Consider the following 15,720-nt stretch of genomic DNA (forward strand, 5'->3'; position numbering starts at 1 on the left):
TCCTTTTTAACTTGCCATCCACGTGAGAGTCTCTGATCCTGCTGTTTGTGTGTCCCACTGCTTCTGTCCTGCCTGTGGTTCCTTCCTGGCTTCAAGGTATTCTGTTAGAGTGGGAGGAAACTAAGTTTAGGCCTAGGAGCTGGGTTTGGGTTTGCAGGCACACACCGCCTCTCCAGAGCTGCTCGCATTTGAAAAATGCTTCGCGGCTCAATTCTCACTAAATGATCTTGGCGTTCAGGGCTATGTTCAGATGGATTTTAGCTTATTTTTCATGGGCTGAATCCTGGCGATCCATGTGCAGCCCGTGTAGCGGGACGAACACTGGTGTTGTCTTCAGACACGTGGAGGACAGGAATCCTACAACTCCCAGTGCAGGGGCAATCTGCAGGGCCGCCCAGAGGAGCGGGGGCAAGTGGGGCAATTTTGCCCTGGGCCCTGCAGAGTCCCCCATGAGAATATAGTATTCTATAGCATTGCAACTTCTTTTATGGAAGGGGCCCCAGAAAGTGCTTTGCCCCAGGCCCCCTGAATCCTCTGAGCAGCCCTGGCAATCTGCAGGCTGGGCAGGCCCACAGCCTGACTGCTGCAAGCCCTGGAGTTGTTCCCGGAGCCGGGATGCAAGTTAGGGAAGCTTTCAGGACTGGCCTAAACTGCAAAAGGAATCAAAGCCGGTCCCAGAAGTCCACAGGGGCAAGCTACTTCCCAGCACGGGCACAGGAATGAATTCCCTTCCTTGGGAGAGGTCTGACTTTGGCAGCGGCAGCTCACGTTTCCCCAGTTTCTAGCTGGAGGAGGGCAGCTGGGTTCCCGGGCAGTGCTGTCAAGACTAAATTGTGGTGTGGACACCAGTTGGTGGGACTGAGCCAAAGGAGCTACTGCAGATTGACACCACTGTGACAGGGGTCTCTTCCTTGCATCTTGGCCATCAATTCTCTTTGAAACAATGCTCCTGTTTCAACACCCACGTAACCAATCCACCCACTTCAGTACTAACTTATTCTGCCATTAGGGTAAAGCTTGTCTGTGCAGGAGACAGCTTTTTCAGCGGCTAGTTGGAGACTGCAGAATGAGCTTTCACAGGAGTTCAGGACCTTCTGCTCCAAGCACATGGCACACTTCTCCAACCTACCTTCTGTGACATCCACACACAGCAGCACAGGCCTGTAAATAAACAGCAACCCAAAACCAAGATCCTACTGAAACAAAACACTCCAGAGCACCCCATGTCTCCCTCTTGAGGAGAGGAAATGAGTGAGAGAACACCATACGTGGCAGATGTTTAGGGTGACCAGCTGTCCCAATAAAAATCAGGACAGTCCTGATATTTGGAGCGTTTTCTTATATAGGCACCTATTACCCCCCACCTCCATCTTGATTTTTCACACGCGCTGTCTGGTCACCCTACCGATGTTAGTCATGTGGGTTACTGTTCTCCAGGCAGGTGTTTAGATAGTACGGTGAGGAGGCCGGATTAGGAGCCTACAGATACTAGAATATAATTACTTATTTGTATGATAGAAGCACCTAGAGGCTCCAACCAAGATCAAGTCTCCATTATTTTAGACGCTGAACACACACACAAAGTGAGAGACAGTCTCTACCCTAAAATCTTGCAGTCTAAATAGACAAGACAGGGGCAACTGAGGGGTGATGTGACTTGCCCAGGTTTCTGACTCCCAGTTTCTTAGCCAGTAGACCATATTGCCTCCCACTGGGTTTTATTATGCAATTCTGGTACCAATAAATAGTGATCCAAATGGCTAGTTGCATGTGCATTCTCTTCCCCCCAGCCCCAGTGGCTGGCTTGTAAAGCTGAAATGTCATATTTGCTGCATTCCATTTTGATGAGTCAACTCCCCTGGAAGCAGAGGGAAGTGAGGGGGTACAAAATCGTTGCTGAGCAGCATTGCCAAATAAGACACCTGCCACGCGTGGTTTTGAAAGAGCTTAGATTTCTGCACGAGGGATTTCACATTGCAACAATCTCTTTCAGTTCACCATGTCACGTAGTCCATGCACCATCCTTTCTAGCATGATTTCCTGCTGAGACTGTCATGGTAATACAGCTATTGTCACAAGTCGAGGCTGCCCGTCAGATCTTAGTTACTGTAAAATTACACTTGTGCAACATGGGGGCAGCTCTCAAAAAGTGTTATTTGGGTGGTCTGAATTCTAAGGGCTGAGAGTCAGCCGAGCTAGATGGCTTTGTAATCTGCAGCTGTGTCTTCACAACCTCCCTGCCCCTCCCAGACCTGCCAGGGGCTTTTAAAAAAATCAGTGGTTTCAGGAGCTTTTTGAAAAGCTTGATTTATTTCTGGATGCTTCGCTTTCCCATGCTTGTTTGGGAAAGGATGTGGAAGCTATAAACAGCCGTGTGGCGAAGTAGCTAACTGATGTCTACGGATGGGAGAATACGAGTCAGAGCAGCTTTGATTAACTCCTGCTTTTTGGGTCGCAGAGGCGAGAGATGCAATGGGACAGTGGTCAGCGGATATAAGGAGGAGGAAGTATCATAACAAGCAAGTGACATAGCAAGTGACACTGATGTTACCAGTTTGTTTTCTCTGGTTCTTGGTGCGGGTTGGGGCAGGGGGATCAGTTGGTTCCAAAAAGAAACCAGACCTCTCCCCTACTCTCCTCTTTATGTAAATAAAGAAGCCTTTGCACATGTCGTCAAGCTAGTGTGCTAACCCTGGTCATGGAGCAGGGGCAATGGCGAGCCGTAGCACGGGGCAATCTGCCCTGAATACAAACCCGCCCAGGTCCTGTGGGTACGTACTCCAGGCAGTGGGCCCGTGCTGCCATTCCTAGAGCTGCTGGTCTTTCACTACTATTTTTGACACACTGGCATGATGAGAGCCAGCGCAAGTTGGTTTTCATGAGCTGGGAATCGCACCCTTGGCTCCAAGCATAGACTCGGCCAATGGTGAAGAGCCATGACACAGGTGTTGTCGTTAGGTCTAAACAGCCTGCTGCAGAACCAGGAAATTGAGAGAAGATTGCACTGAAAAGAAATCTAAATGTGTTGAGGTCACAAAGGCACAGTTGGGGCACCCAAAGAACCTTAACTCTGCCCTGTAGTGACCATTCAGGGGGAACTGTAGGTGCCCATTCAGTCCTTGAGGGGGGAGAGCTCCTCCCTCCCCTGCCCGATCACCATTTCTTCCAGGGAAGTGGGGTGTATGTGGAAGTCTTCAGTCCAACAAGCCTCTTTGTTCTGACACTTGACCACAGGGCCGCCCGGGGGGGGGGGGCAAGAGGGGCAATTTGCCCCCGGCTCCGCAGGGGCCCCCACGAGAATTTTTCGGGGGCCCTGGAGCAGAGTCCTTCACTTGCTCCAGGGGGCCCGGAAAACTCTTGCGGGGCCGGGCCCCAGAGCTTCTTCTGCTCCCGGTCTTTGCCGGCGGGGGGGGACCTTCAGCTCCGGGGGGAAGGACCCCCCACCAGCGAATTACCGCCGAAGCGGGATCTGCTGCTGAAGTGCAACCCGGTCTTCGGCAGTAATTCAGTGGTGGGGGGCCCTTCTGTTCCGGGACCTGCCGCCAAAGTGCCTCGAAGACCCGCGGCAGGGGTTCCCCACCACCGAATTACCACTGAAGAGCGGGCTGCACTTCGGTGGCGGGTCCCGCTTTGGCGGTAATTCGCCGGTGGAGGGCCCCCACCACGGGTCTTCGGGGCACTTCGGCGGTGGGTCCCGGAACGGAAGGACCCCCCACTGCTGAACAGGGCTGGCTCTAGACATTTCACTGTGCGGGGGGCGCCCTGCCGCTTGCCGGTCCTGCGGCTCTGGTGGACTTCCCACAGGCATGCCTGCGGATGCTGGATCGGAGCTGCGGGACCAGCGGACCCTCCGCAGGCACGCCTGCGGGAGGTCACCAGAGCCGCCTGCCGCCGATGGCCCCAGGCCCCCGGAATCCTCTGGGCGGCCCTGCTTGACCAGACTCTAGTACAGCAATGAGTCAGGGAGAGGCTGAGGTCATGAGTCTCTAGCACCTTCAAAACTCTTCCCTGTCTGCTTGGAAGACAATCAGTGGAGGAGAGCTCGCCAGCACATGAGGGCTGCATCCCCCTCACACACACTCGCTGTTTTCCAGGAGCTCTTATGCAAGCTGTGACCTAGCCTGGGGAACAGGGCTGGTTCCACAGGACACTGCTAGTTGGTGGCTCTTTTTTTTTCAGATGATGAAATAAATCATGCTGAGCCCCCACGAGAACCACCAGATTTTCATGGGGGCTCAGCTCCCAATGTGAAATTTATGACTAGATTTTTCAAAAGCGCCCTGGAGCACTTCTGGAAATGAGGCCACTTACTTATTTGTATGAGCTCTTTCAAAAATCTGACTCCACGGGTCTATAGGACATAAAGCAAGTCAGAGCTCCACACAGCAGGGCAGCAGTGTCACAGGCCTGCCTTTATTTGCTGTGCAACAGGCAGGGAATTTTCTTTTCATTACTGCATCCTTCACGACTGGCTGCTGCAGGGCCAAGAATCACATAACCTTACCCTGCACTCACGTTAGCACAAATCCTTTAAATCAACATTGCTATTGGAGGAAATTGTTGTTTGGGAAATTGGGAGCATCCAGTGGTTAGGTGTGGTGGGGTATTTTTTTATTTCTTGCCAAGTCTCTCTGGACTCAAATGCCTATCTAAATACAGCACCCCTAACACTAGCCATGTTGTCTCACCAGAGTGGGCCGTGATTTCAGTTCACTACATCATAAGCTACAGTAGCAACCAAATGTTGTCACTGCAATTATTTATTTTTGAGAAAGGCATAGGTCTTGTCTATGCACAGAGTTGCATCAGCTTAACTAAAGGTCTGGCTTTAAACTGATTTCGGATATGTCCATTACTGCAATCCCTGGGTGTGACTGCAGCTTGTGTAGACACACAGATGGTAGCTTTGATGTAATCAGAGCAGTGAAACCTTCAGTGCACACTGTCTAGAACCCTGGGTAATTACTTGTGGGACTAGTCCACGCAGAATCGTGTGCTGCTTTACTGCTCTGCTAGCTAGTTGAAAGCTAGGGGCTTGTCGGCATTACCTGCTGGATCAATAGGCAGTGATCAATCCAGCGGGGTTCGATTTATCGTGTCTAGTCTAGATGCGATAAATCGACCCCCTAGTGCTCTGTCTTCGACTCCAGTACTCCACCAGAGCGAGAGGGCAGGTAGAGTCGACGGGGGAATATCAACTGTTGACTTACTGCAGTGAAGACACCGTGATAAGTAGATCTAAGTACATCAACTTCAGCTACGTTTTTCACATAGCTGAAGTTGTGTAACTTAGATCAAGCATGAACTTAGATCGATTTTCTCCACACACCCCCAGCATAGACCAGGCCTAGGTCAGACATCTCTACGCAAGAGGGGCCATCACACCCAGTGACCGCAGTGCACACATACACTTAGTGTAACTAGTGTAAAAGGTGGTGACATCATTGTCAATCTCGTTTTTCCAAAGCCAAGGTTGGGTAGGGTTGAAGTTATGAGCAGATTCCATCCACATCTGTTTTGAGCCACTATTTTAGCTTGAGGTGTTGCCTGGATGATTTTATAGACCTGGCTATACCAGTGTGTCCTTGGCCATCCATGGCCTTTCTCCAAACACTTGTCCATACAGAACAATTGTAGGCACTCAGTATGTGCAGGAGCGGTGCCAGTGTTTCTGGAGCCCTAGGCAGAATTCAGGGAGTGGCATTTTGTGTGCTCCCCACGGAGCGCGCGGGAGCTTCCGGTTCCGCTCCTGTTGCGCCGCTGAAAAAGGAACCTCCGCCGAAATGCCGCAGGTAACAGCAGCAGTCATTGAGCTGCTCAATTGCCTGCCGCTGTTTTCCGCGGCACGTCGGCAGAAGGTCCTTCTTCGGCGGCGCGACTGGAGCGGAGCCGGAAGCTCCCATGCGCCCTGTGGGGAGCGCACAAAATGCCGCCCCCCGAATCCTGGCACTCTAGGCGACTGCCTAGGGTCGCCTAATGGAAGCGCCAGCCCTGAGTATGTGATCATTTTAACAACATGGCCAAACCATTGCAGTGAGCGCTTTTTGAGTGTAGTCACATACTGCACTTTGTCATAATTTTTTAGTCTATCTAGCCTTGTCACACCTGCGATAAGGTGGAAGCACTGCATTCCAAATGTTTGCCGCTTTTGCTCTGGGCTTTTTGTCAGTACTTATGTTTCACAACCATCAAGTAATGTGGAAATAATAAGTGGTGTATATAATCCAGTTTTAGCTGTCCTGGATGCTCATTTAAGATTCCAAACATATTTATTCAAGCACACAACCATTCTGCTGGCAGCAGCTAGCTGCTTGTTGATGTCATCTTCGGAGCAGTTGTAATATGTTATGATGGAGCCCAAGTCACAAAACTCTCTACTTATTCAATGTCTACATCATTAATTACTAGGTTAGCCAGTTTCTTGATTCCCCCCCCCCCCGAAGTTATGCTTAATTTGGTCTTTTTTTTCATTCATTTTAAATCCCCATTCTCTGGCTGTAGTATACAGGTTACTTGCTGCTTTGTGATTGTATTTCTCTGTCGGCATTATCACGATATTGTTTGCAAAGTCAAGGTGATTGATAATTTGCCCTGATATCCTGGAGCCTTCACCAATGTTACTGAGGGAGTTAGATGAGATGTTGTCTAAGTATAGAGCAAAATGAGTATGCATCCTTGGTTGACTCCAGTTTCCACTTCTAACGATTCTTTCAGTTCATCACTGACTCATACTGTATTGTCAAGCTGTACTGCAACTTCATTGTACTATCACCCCACCCTCACTTTCTGACAACAAAAATTAGGACACAATCCCACGCCACAGGGGGCCTCAGGAACCTAAGTTGCTCCCACTTGGCCTTCATCCCAACATGGAGGGGCTCAGGCTTCAGCAAGGCTGGCATTAGAGTCACTGTGGCCCAGGGCAGAAAGCCCAAGCCTGAGCCCAAAGCGTGGGGCTGAAGCCCGAGTCCTGTGGGAATAAAGCCCTCGTGCTTCTGCTTTAGCCCCTCATGGTGGGACTCAGGTTTTGGCTTTCTGCCCTGGGCCCCAGCGAGTCTAACGCCAGCCCTGGCGGCCCCATTAAAATGAACTCGGGGCCCACAGTTTGAAAACCGCTAAGCTATACTATACAGACTGAAGATTTTGAATCAACTTGCTGCCAAAGCCATACCATTTGAGTGCTTTCCCCAGACCCTCTCTATTAATGGAGTTAAGTGCTTTCTTAAAATCAACAAATGTGCTAAACAGGGATTCATTGATCTCTGTGTCTCCAAGATTTGACAAAAAAAACAAGTATCTGATCCATGGTGGAATATCCAGGTCTAAAGCCAGCTCATGACTCTCAGGATTTCCTCTGCTCTCCTTTTCATTCGGCTTAGAAACACTGTGCAGAATGCCTTGTTAGGAATGCTTATAAGATTGCATCTTCTGTAGTTGTTGTAATCCGTCGGGTCACTTTTCTTAAAGAGTGGTACAATGATTGAGCACGGCCAATCTCGGGGACTTCACCCCTCATCCAAATGAGGGTAAATAGTTTACAAAGGAGCATGATCACATTTTTTTTTTCTGCCAGGTTTTAACACTTCAGGAGGTAGACCATCTGGACCAGGGGCCTTGTTGCTTTTCAGGGACCTGACTGCATATTCAATTTCTGCATCCAGTATGTGTTCTTCGCCTGTGCTTCACAGCTGATAGCCTCAAGGAGAGCTGGGTCAACTTGACTTTTCAGCGGCTGATGAATATATTCTTTCCATCTTTTACGTTTTTGGTCCTAGCATGAGTGATGTCTTTCACCTCTGCCTAAAGTTCTACTGTTGCAAGTCTAAGAGAGGGGGAAAAGCGAGCACCAGTGGTGTTCTGAAGGGTCACTATAGGGTCTGCATTCTTCAGAGCTTTGACACTATAGACTTCCATTTTTGTGTGTGTATGCAAATTTTAAAATATTAAGTCTGATCCTGATTATAGCAATCACTGCCCAGTGATCTGAGTCTATATTTAGGCTTCTGTAGATCCTGCAGTCTAGTATGTTTGATTTCCACTATTGTCTTACTAAGATGAAGTTGATCCTATTTCTTGTATCAGCATCATTAGAAATCCATGTTTCTTTTTTGCCTGAGCTGAAACACTGTGTTTGTGATTGCTTCAAGTCTGTGATATCTATTGCCCCACTTGTTTCTTAATCCTATTCCTTTCTCCATGATGATCTCTCATCTGTATTATCACTTCCAATCTTGGCATTAAAGTCCCCTGTTATGAGCAAAAAAGGCTGCAAAAGTGAGCCAAAGGCTGCTTGGATATGCTTATTACAGATTAAGCCAGCTCATTTCAGTTTAGTTTAAGTCAGTTAGGAATGGGTTTTAGCAAATTCAAAATAAGCCACTCTTAAATAGAAATGTGTCCAGATGGGAGTTTGCACCAGTTGGATTAAACTGGATTAACCAATAAGGGCAAAATTGTGTGTAAACAGTTCAAGAGGAGACTTCTGGAGAGTAATTTGTGCACAAACTGCTCCTAAATCACTTAGGCATATCCTCAAAGGTATTTAGGAGCCCATCTCCCATAGGAACTAGGCACCTAAATACCTTTGAGGATCTAGGCCTTAGAGGCTTTTGAAAGTTTTACCCTTGGTCTTTAGAAGTGATGTTAACCAAAGCATGAAAGTATGTGTAGAATCGTTATTGTAGACTGTAAGGGCCGCCTACATACTGCGTCTCCGCTGTGTTGTGTATGGCACTGAGCATGTTGTTGGCACCCAATCAATAAGCAATAATGCACATTGTACAGTGCTCGCACATATTCGATTTACTCATAATCACCAGGGGCTTGATTTTAAAAAAAAAAGCCCTTTAATTTAAATAGCTTTTGGATCAGGCCCTAACAGTGTTTCTACAAACTTAGACTGGAAATATGGACTTCCTACACACAATCCGTTGGTCTTCAAGCAGCAACATAATAGGCCACGCATAGCAGGAACATAGAATAAAAATATGAAGGAACTCCTTGATCATTCAGTGCATGAGATGCTGGAAGAAAATTGTTCTTTGCCACCATTACTTTAGCCTGGAATTAAAGCCAGACAGAAATTCGCTTTTGGGTGCCATGATGAACCTAGGGAGACTGCAGATTTGAGAAGTTGCATATGTCTCCAAAAATGTTTCAAAATACATTTAAAGAGGCAAAAAATGTTCTGTGTGCTGCAGAATAACCTTGCTTTACTTTCTACTGTATGTAACAGAACAACCTACGTTAGGTAAGGAAAAGGTCTATTAAGTCCTCTACTTCATGTTCCTTCCTGTGCATTCTTTGTCAGCCGTAGACATTTGCTTCCAGAGCTGTTTCTATGTGACTGCAACAGTGGGACTTCAAACTCCTTTCCAGCCCAAGGAAATGGCAGGAGTATGTATAGTCTTGGCCAATAAGACCCGAGAAGGGTTATCATGCTCTAATGGATTGGGAGCACATGGATGGAAAAATGCTTTGTGGAAAAATATATTTCATTGGGAGTGTGTCTGTGCGTGCTTTGGGGGGCTATTGCTAAAGAAAGGTGGTTGGGCCGGGACTCAGGAAATCCAGGTTCAGTTCTGTCTAAGGTAGTTATATGGCCCCAGTGACCATCTGAGCACCCCCCAGTCTTTCAGTGTATTTACCCTCACCACCCCTGAGAAAAAGGGAAGTGCTATTTGCCCTCATTTGACAGGCGGGGGAACGAGGAAGTAAGTAACTTGCTCAGCAGCATGCAGGAAGTCTATAGTGAGGTGCAAACTTGAATGCAGGTCTCTCAAACCCATGCTACTGCCTTAGCCAGTGCACCAGTCTTCTTCAGAATTATTTGCTCTTCCATGCGCTTCTAGTGTGACCTCGGACAAGTCACTTAGCCTCCCTGTGCATCACTTCCCCATCTGTACAATGGGTATAGTACTTGCTCCATCTCAGATAGGTGTTGTGAGGATAAATGCATTAAAGACTGTGACATGCTGAGTAATTGTTATGGGGGCCAGATAAGTACCTAACTTAGAAGTGTAATTTCAAATGCACCGAGAGATCATAAATTATACTGGGTTTGCAAATGCTGTAGTCTTCGAAAGACATCCAGATTAAAAAAAAAAATCTGGGGAAATATTTTATCTCAGGATGCTAAGACGATAAAGATGCTTGGGATGTGTGTTTGAAAGCTGTAAATGCCTTATACCAGCAGCTGCTATTTTGTGAGCTTGGGATAACAAAATTAGTTGTCTTTTGGATAAATGTGTTCCTGTCATGGCATCTGATAGCTAAGCCTCCGTCACTGTACTCACACCTTGCAATAAGGCTGATAGTTGTAAACTTTTGCTCTGATTCCTAAATGCTGTTCTTTGACTTTCTCTTATCATGCCAAACAGATCACTCTAAATACAATTTGTTCTGTTCTTTTCAAGCATATAATCCCAGTACAAAGCACCACTTGGGTTTGGTTTTTTTAGGGCATTTTTCAAATGTAGAGTAACAAAAGCAGAGACCACTTGTAAGTTGAATTGTCACATGCAGTTGCACTGATAAAAGAGCAACCCCCTAAATGCCTCTACTGTTCTGGTACATTAGAGGCAGTGAAGTTTCTCTAGAGCAGCTGCTTTTCCCCACTGTTATCTGGTTTCTCACTGAAGCCAGTATCTTTCTGCCCTTCCTATGGCATTGCTAACTCTGTCTAATGCACATAACACAGGCAGTATCAGCAATGGAGAAAAGATCATCTGGTACCTGGTTTTGAGAGGTCTTGCTGTCCTCATTAGTTTATAGCCGGTGGCACTTATGTACTCAAAACAAACCAGGTGATCAATCTTAATTTTATAATATTCTAGGACTGTGGACTCTTGGCTGGAACTCTTCCTTTTCCATCACAAACAGAGTAAAACGGTGCCTACTAGAAATAGTAATCCTATTCTAAAAAACAAGATCAAAAGCACATCGAAACATGTAGCTTCCCTGCTTTCGCGGGTCTTTGGAATCAACCATGTCTCTATCCCACTTACTTTTCCTGACCTTTGGGTATCTAACCTTGTGCCTGCTTCCTACTCTATCCACCACCTCTTTACTTAGAAACAGGTGGATATTGTCATAGCCGCCATAAGGTCACTTCCAAAAGGGGTGGAGCTGCTAAATTGGTGTGGGGAGGGGTTGTAACAAAGCCGAGGATCTGGTCAGCCTAGCAGCTGTGTGGTGTTCTGTCATGTGAGGGGATCCAAGTACAGAATGGATCACAGTAATTCAGTCCTTTTAAAGTATGTAGAATCGGGGCACATCAATAGAGTGACCAGATGTCCCGATTTTTGGGTCTTTTTCTTCTATAGGTTTCTATTACTCCCCCCATCCCGATTTTTCACACTTGCTGTCTGGTCATCCTACACATCAGACTGTGTGCATGGCTGAGAGGGGCAGGTGCTAATGTAACTCAGATCTTATATGAGGACTCTCTCTTTACTTGCAGCTGGATACTGGCATGGTACCAGCAGGGACACTGCGTTCCTGAGTGGAGAATGAGTGCCACGTTGGCAGAAGGAGAGCTGGACATACATGGGAACAATAGTTTGTTGCCATTGCTTGGCCTCCTTATTGTAACTAAGCAGCCAGAGCGAAAACTGCCCAGTTCTGTTTAGTCTGAGCTTTCGCCAGGAAAGCTATTTTTAGAATGATGGTGGTGGGGTGCCGGGGGGTTGGTCATTTACAGCCCATTGGAGTTGATGTTAAATCAGGCTCTCTGTCTTCCATCATGAGAGAGACCACAGCTCCTCAGCACTACCCTACTTCTGACACCACTGTGATGCCTGCAGAAGAAATCTTGATGGGCAAAGGGAGCAAGAAGGAAAAAAGGACCGCCAGGCGATCTCAGATACAGCACTCACCTAAAAGAAGTGTCTGCATCCCCGTCTCTGTTCTATTCCCATTCCTCTTCACCTCCCCGCTGACAGGCGCTATCTGCAGCCTGGAGGCGTGCCAACACCAGTACCACTTTGTGAGTCAAGTGTCAGGACATGGCATGGAGTGATACTGCCTGAAGCCTCCCCCTGTCCTTAGAGATAACAAAGCCAGGTGCTCCTGAGAACCAGTGTTCAATTCCCATCACCTTCCGTCAGGGCTGGAATCTCAAAAGGGGCAAGTGGCAAGTCTGCGGCTGTTGACAAGTCTGAGGGGAAGGGGTTGCTCCATGTAGTGACTTCCTGAGGAGTGGGAGGGGGTTGAGTAGGGCTACATGAGCACACTGGATACTCTGTAGTGCGATGCTGATTAACACCAGTTGAGGTCTGGCCATGGATTATAAAATTAAACAAGAGAAAAGAAAATAATTAAGGTTTCCCACCATTTATTTATTGCAACAGTGCACATAATTCCGATCAGGATTGGGGTCCCGTTGTGCTAGGCACTGTATGTACGCTGATGGAGCCAGAGACATTTCCTCAATCAAATTGCCTACCCATAAAAATAAAATTACAGCCAGGATTATAAGGGAGCCTAAAGGATTTAGGTACCCAAATCTCATTGAAATTCAACAGGAGTTGGACACTTGACTTCTTTAATAACCTCTGAAAATTCCAGCCTACAGATATAACCCAACGGAATGTTTCTTAGCTCAGGAAGCACTGTCACCATTCATCTACTCCCATTCCAAAGCAGGGCAGATCAAAGCACACTAGAGAACTTTTAGTGTGCAGTAGCAGAGTCCATGTGACCAGCGAGTGTATGGTATGCTGGATTTACACCTAGCTGGTCATGCACCTATGTGTTCATCTGGACAAGCCTTTAAGGAGCTTAGTTCCATGAACTACCAGCAAGATGACCCAAGCCAATTGCAGCAACACTGTTGGGTCATTGAGCATGTGGTGGTCTCTCCTACTAATATGGTTGTGTTTTCCACAGGGGGCTGAGGGCGTCCCTAGTGTGTTTTATCAGATAATGCCACAGAGAGCAGAATAAATGAGGGGAAGTGGAAGGAAAAATATTTACAGCCCATTACAAGAGTAACTTGCTTCTGCAAAAATGAGACCTGAGAGAGAGAGAAAAATAACTTGGGATATGTTCAGTTAAAATAAGACTGAATCTCAACATTTTGGCTACGTTAAGTGGAAGCATCAGATACTAACTCCACATCTGTGGCCAGAAATGTTTTGGACTCAAATGTTAAATGATCAAATGCATGTAAAGTGTGGAACTCAATTTAAATCCAAATGTTCATACCACTCAGAAGATTTACAGAAATTGATCCCCAATACACCTTTTAGCAATACATCTCTACAATCCAAGAGTGTTTATTGCTCAATAAGAAACAATGTTGACAGGAAACTGATGCAGAATAAACATGATCTGTGCGACAATGCAGAAGTAAAACATAAGAAGCCAATGCTTTCTTCTTCAAATTCTTAGTTCTTCGGTTTAGATGATATTTCCTCAGCTGTGAGTGTTATCAAAGAGTTGGAGCTTAATTTAACTATTCAGTTTTTTAGGCGTATGTAACATTTGGGATGTTTAACTGGCTCTTTGGAAAGTTTTACTGGGTTCTTCAGGGCCTTATTTGCATCCCAGGTTTGTTAGCAGCAATTCAGCTCCACTAGTTGTAGCAACAGCAGTAGGAACTCTGATACAGACTGGTGGCATCTACTAGAGGTCTAACCATGTTATCAACTAGGCCTTTAGAGCAGTGGTTTAAATGCAGTCAACCTATTACAGCTAGTCAGTGTTTTTTGTTCAAAACTTTTGGATGAAAACTGGTCATTTTATGAAAACGGAAAGTTTTTCAGCAAAACTTTTTTTTTAAATTGAAAGCAGAAATTCTGATCTTTTGAATTGTTTGATGGAAAAAAAATTCTCCCACTTTGCTCTTTTTCTCACCACCCTTTTTGACAGGAATGCAGTAAAACAACCAAGTTCAAAAGTTCCAATAGGAAAGGAATCTTTGAAAAGTTACAGCATGCCAAAAGTGGGGGGGAGGGGGGAAAGAAAAATGAAAAGGTAAAAAACACCATCCATTCTTAATTCCATTGTATTCAGTGACAAAAAGGAAAGCTTTAAAAAAAGCAGGGGAAGAAATTAGAAAAAAAACCCAAATTACATTTTCAAAATTGGGGTCTTAAGTATTTGAACTAAACTAAAAATCATTCCCCTTTTGGAATGGAAAATTACTTCAAAATTTTAAATGTTTTTCTTCTCATTATTTCTCCTTTTGTCAACCATCTGTTGTCTAAGGTAGAGCTTTCATTAGTATTACCTGTTCAATCAGGACTTCAAGGGTAAATATTTAACTAGGGGAGATCTTCTTACCCTTTTACCCTGTCTTTATTTGTTAAGATAAACTGCTTTTGTTTGTTGCTTTAACGAAGGCATTAGTATCCCTGTATGTTCTAGCTGTTCATGGAATCATAGGCATGATCTCGTCCGATCCTTGGGGTCCAGTGCAGGATTATCTGAGCCATGATGAATAGCAATTTAGTTTGGAGCAAACCGATCCCTATGGACTTCGTTTTCCTCTCTAGTGGCCTCCAGCATCTCTGAGCTCTAGAGACTTCAAGTGTAACCACATCTTAACACAAGATACAAATCAGAAGGAAGTGTACTTCAAAATAATTATCACCCTACCTGAATCTACACCACCTTCAGCCTCTTGGTATTTAAGTATTAGGGGGTAGCTGTGTTAGTCTGTATCCACAAAAACAACGAGTCCGGTGGCACCTTAAAAACTAACATTTATTTGGGCATAAGCTTTCGTGGGTAAAAACCCCACTTCTTCAGATGCATAGAGTGGAAATTACAGATGCAGGCATTATGACACATGAAGAAAAGGGAGTTACCTCACAAGTGGAGAACCAGTGTTAACAGGGCCAATTCGATCAGGGTGGATGTAGTCCACTCCCAATAATAGATGAGGAGACGTCAATTCCAGGAGAGGAAAAGCTGCTTTTGTAGTGAGCCATCCACTCCCAGTGCCTATTCAAGCCCAAATTAATGGGGTTAAATTTGCAAATGAATTTTAGTTCCTTTAGTATTTAAGTTATCCCAATGTAGAGTCCAACACATCGGTAGAGTTGGGTATAAGTTACTTTAAGGGAGACTGGACTAGGTCCTCAGCTGGTGTAAATTGGCATAGCTCCACTGACAGTGACAGAGCTATGCAAATTTACACCAGCTGAGGATCTGGCCCCTGAGATAGTATAAAGGGTCTAACTTGTATGCCTCCTCTGTATTTGGCCTTTAGTCTTTAAAGTAGCCAGAGACAGCAAAGAAATTCCCTTTCAGACTCCTCTCTGTAATTACCTAGTCTCTTCTCAAGCATTGGATGGCCTTGTTTGGAGTTAAACAGACGCTTCCCAGGTTGGCAGTTGATTTTTTTTTCCTCTAGCATTCTCTGCTAGACTGTCTTAAATTTGGAAGCGGCGGGTCTGTTTTCTCATTGACAGGAGATGTTGACAGATTCCTGGAAGAGCAAGCCTCCCAGGGCGGATGGAGATGAAAGAAATGGGAAACAAACTGACTTGAGATCTGAACCCTCTGTGCTGAATAGCTCTTGTTGAAACTTACTTATAGCATCTGACTTCATATCTAGCTGAGGTTTTCATCTTTGTGCTAGTCATTGGGTGCATTAAATTTTCATAATTGCATCATCTGTCACCTGGCCTACTAATTACTTCTCCAAGTTCATTTAACTGATGTGTGGGCGAGTCTCCATGCTTTCTCTGGTACTCCCACATTGTAATGCAC

Source organism: Gopherus flavomarginatus, chromosome 4 (genome assembly GCF_025201925.1).
Source record: "Gopherus flavomarginatus isolate rGopFla2 chromosome 4, rGopFla2.mat.asm, whole genome shotgun sequence".
Taxonomy (NCBI): domain Eukaryota; kingdom Metazoa; phylum Chordata; order Testudines; family Testudinidae; genus Gopherus; species Gopherus flavomarginatus.